Source organism: Elephantulus edwardii, unplaced genomic scaffold, assembly GCF_000299155.1.
Source record: "Elephantulus edwardii isolate Elephantulus edwardi_28Jun2011 unplaced genomic scaffold, EleEdw1.0 scaffold00095, whole genome shotgun sequence".
In the NCBI taxonomy this organism is placed as follows: domain Eukaryota; kingdom Metazoa; phylum Chordata; class Mammalia; order Macroscelidea; family Macroscelididae; genus Elephantulus; species Elephantulus edwardii.
In genome coordinates, this window is record NW_006399845.1 from 6,994,278 (window position 1) to 6,998,926 (window position 4,649).

The following is a 4,649-nucleotide window of genomic DNA, read 5'->3' on the forward strand; positions in this document are numbered from 1 at the left end:
TGTTGTTAGGTAAGACTCATAGTGCTGTTATGAACAACATATCTGAACCGTGTTCTATTCTGTGCCATCCCCATCATCTCTGACACTCTTGAGCCCTTTGCTGAAGTCCCTGTGTCAATTCTTCTCCTTGGGGATCTTCCTTTCTTTTGCTGACCCTCCACCTTTTCAAGCATGATGTTCCTCTCCAAGGAATAGCCTTTCCTAGCAACATGCCCTAAGCGTGAGACACTTTCTCCAAGACAAATATCTGTTTACTCTTTTGGTAGTCCATGGGATAATCAGTGCTCTTCTCCAACACTAAACTCAAAAGCATCAAAACTAGATGAACAGTATCAATAGTGATTATAACTTGATAAAATTCAACGTATGGGAATAATTGTATGAATTCACAATGTGAATGAAAAATGTGTGAAACACAATGTGTATGAATTACATATACAACCAAATTAAAATAAAATTTAAAAAATAGGTAAAAAAAGGAAGCATGTTGGCTGTGTTCCAATGAAATTTTATTAGTGAACTCTGAAATATAAATTTTACATTCTTTTTATATGTTGCAGAAGATTCTTTTTTATTATTGTGTCAAATATTCTTAAAATGTAATTAACCTATTCTTAGTTTTCTAGGCCTTATAGAAGCAGGCACACAATGTTTGGCCCACAGCTGAAATGACTGTAGGCTAACCAAAAGAAAGAATGAGAAACTATGAAAGGAGTAAATACAGGAGGAGCTGACCAAGTCTGAACACAAGTAACAAGGGAGAACTATTTCCATCAATAACGTTCAGTGTATAAAGCCAATCCCTTGGTCAGACATGGTCCTCCATTCTGCTGCACCTACTTCTGTACACCACTGGGTCTGATTTTTGTGGCAGATTGACTCACAGACTTAACTTTACCAACAATCATGCAGGTTATCAAGGAAATTGGTTGGAGAGTGGGAGGGGCAAAAATATTACACACTATGAGTCCACGTTTAGCCTAGAAGTCCCAAACCAGATTGTTGTTGTTCTTGTTATTGTTGATTGCTTTCAAGTCAAACGTAACTCATAGTGACTCTATGACGAAAAGGTCTGAAGTCCCTCTACAACCATCAACATTTATGAAAGTTCATAGAATTGCATAGTTCCTCAATTCCTTCAGACAGCTTCTCAATCAACAAATGTAAGTTCAGCTTCAGTCCAGCAACACAAATGTAAGAAGCCTCTGATTCCTCAATTATCCTGCAAACTTTATCTCATAGCAGTCACAAGTCAGCTCTTCCTTCAATCATCCATCTAGCAAGCAAAACTTTTAACTCTGACTCCTTCTCCAGGATTTTGTCAAGCTATATACTTTTCCACAGTTGGGTTAACTCTCTTATTCTGGCCTTGTAGCTCTTGATGATCGGAAAGATGCTGATCAATGGGTGAACCATGTGTCTGCATAGAGGCAGCTGGAGACCATGCCCCCGGGGAATAGAAATGTCAAAACTTAGGTTCCAACCAGGAAAGACATTTTAAAATATAAGCGCCTGGTGCCCCTACTTGTAAATTCACTCATTCATTCATCATCTTGAAGTAGGAAATGACTAATGGCTGGTCCTACAGTAAGTGTTCAGAAGCTGTAAATTCCACAGCAGGAGACTGTCCATCTTTCTCCCATGCAGCAGCTGGTGTATTCAGACTTTAGCATTGGCAGTGCACCTCCCTACCCATTATACCACCAGAGCTCCCTTACTATAATTGTTCAGTGCTATTGAGTTGGAACTGACTGGCAGCTGACCAACCAGCAGACTTTCAGAGACTAAATTGCGTGGGTTGTCCATCCTGCAGAGTAGCTGGTGGATTTGAACTGTGTCCCTTTGGGTTGGCAGCTCAGCTCCTTACCAGAACTCAAATATAATTAGGGAAAGTAAGTAAAATCTATTGGCAGTGAAAAGCATTATAAATGAGTGAGGAAATGCTTTACAATTTTAAAAGGATCAAATAATACACTAATGAGTATATGAAAGAAAGGAGCTCTTGTGGTACAATATTACCGTGAACCAAAAGGTCAAAAGCACTTGATTATTAACCAAAAGGTTAGCTGTTTGAATGCACCAGCTGCTCCATAGGAGAAAGATGTGGCATGTTAGCATCCGTATCAAGATTTACAGCTGCAGAAGCTCTATGAAGCCATTCTCCTCAGTTTTACAGGGTTACTGTGAATTAAAATCAACCTCAAAATTTATCTTAACTGCTAAAATAGAAAAAAAAATCCCTCTTGAAATTACAGTTTTAAAACTGAGCCTAAGCAATGAAACACAAATATTTGGTCTCCTTTCAAAAATATTTTTATCTTAATTAATTTAAATGATTTCCTGAGTCTCTATTCTTAGCCTTCTTTGGAGAAAATGCACTGTTGTTTTTAAGCTGAAACTTCCAAAACCAAAGTTTCACTTTAGGATGAAATTTGGTTTATGCCGTTAAAGCAGGTTTGTTACTGAAACACCTCAAAAATTATATATTCGTGGAGAAATCCTAGCACCTGTAAATTTTGGGTTTTGTCTTTTATTTTACAATGATTTTATGAAGGTCTGGAATGTGGTACCTAAAGGGTGTCTTAAGAAGATTCTCCTATCACCTTTTCCTAAGTAAGGCTATGAACAAAGACTAAAGAACTAGTCAGACATGAATTTTAACTGCATCACTGGCATTTATTGACTAAGTGACCCAGGACAATATACTTAATTCTTCTAAACTTCAGATCTTTAGGTGAATGTGAAATGGAGATAAAAATAAGATCTAGCTTACAGTGTTGCTGGGAAGATTTAATGCTAGAATACATGTAAAATACTTACTGTCTACAAATGTTGTTTGTTGTTACATGCCATTGAGTTTCCATTGACTCATAGCAACCCAATGTATAATATAGCTCTGAACTGTGCTCTATCCTGAGCCAGTCTCTGTCTCTGACACATATACCTCCTTATCCCCGTGACTGTATCAATCCATCTCATCCTCTCCTGTGCTATCCATCCCTTCACCTTTCTAAGCATGACATCATTCTCTAAGTACTGGTCATTTCTGGCTATTTGTTCAGCATATGTGATACAGAGCTTCAAAATCCTTTCCTCTAAGGAGCAGCCTGGTTCCACCCTCTCCAAGATAAACCTATTTTGTCTCTTGGCAATCTATGCTTTGTTCAATACTTTTCTCCAGCACCACAACTCAAAAACATCAATTGTTTTCCTGTCAAACATTCTTCTAGGTGGTATAGCACTGGTCTGTGCGTTGCTGTACAGAGGTAACTCATGGTTGCTGTGATGCTGAAGTCTGTGACCGTGATGTGCCAGTCGTGGTAATGGGCACCCATGGTGGACAGTGTTGGCTGGAGCCTCCCGACTAAATCAAGCGTGGAAGCAGGAGCAGCATCCACTTCCAAAATGGCTTGCCTCCGGAAACTCTATGTACGAACAGTGTTCAGGTTGTTCATTCATAGGGTCGCTGAGTCGTCTACGACTCGACGACATTAAACAACAACAACAACATTTTGTTGGAAGATGAATTTTGAGAAATTCCACTTTTCTAACCTTTGGCTTCCTCTGGTTTGTTTTAGATAAAATAAGAAGTTTGTTGGTAGTGGGTTCATGTGGCTTATGGCCACATAGACAGTGTTTCAGAACCTACAACAGTGCCTACACTCTTATAAATTATTTTGTGGACAAATGAATGCTTTTACAAAAGGGTGACGCTGGCATATAGTCAGTACTTTAGAATTTTCTTAGAAGTGTGGAAGGAAAGTGGGCAGACCTTGCAGGTGCCAGAAGTGAAAAAGAAATTGTGAGGTTAAATAATAATTTAGATTGAGTATTAAAGCCCTAGACCACATGGACACAGAGTTTATGGGAGGGAGAACAAAGAAATATATGTTAGCTGGGTAAATAAAATAATTACAGACATATATTAATGTTGTTTTTGTCATTGTTTTTGAAATGAACACTCCTAAGTGGTATAGCACTTTTCCATCATTTCTCTGTACTGAGCTAATTTTGGATTGCTGTGATACTGAACATTGTGTGGTTGATCTGCCAAGTGCCATAATGGTTACAAATGGTTGACAATATCTGGTTAGTGAACAGATTAAGACAGGCTTCAAAGCAAGAGTGTCATCCACTTCCTAAACATGCCTGTGGAAACCCTATGAAATTAGAGAAAGGGCAATAGTTATAGAACAAAGTTAAAGTCTTGTCTTTATGGCATCAATACTAGATGCCACTTAGTAACAACAACCACAATATATATTGCCAATCCCTTCTCTTCCGTTTTGGACTTCCACTGGCTCGACTGTATGATGGCACTCTTGTTTTAGTTGGGATTTCTGTGGATTTTCTCACTGTTTAAGACTCTTGTTTAGAGTCAACAAGACCTCCAGGAAGACACTTGCATTTAAGACCAAGCCCTTGTCTCCATTTTGGGAACTGGGTGAAGCGTCTAGACTTTATAACATGGGCTGTCTTGTTCTGGTTGAGTGTCATTGTGAACTTTTTTCTTTTTTAATATTAATAAAGCCTCTAGTTTAGATTAAAATTCGTATTAGCATGATTAAATGTTCTGGGATTCTCATTCTTCTCAGAGTCAGCCACAGTTTGTTATGATCCACACAGTCAAATGCCTTTGCATAATCAAT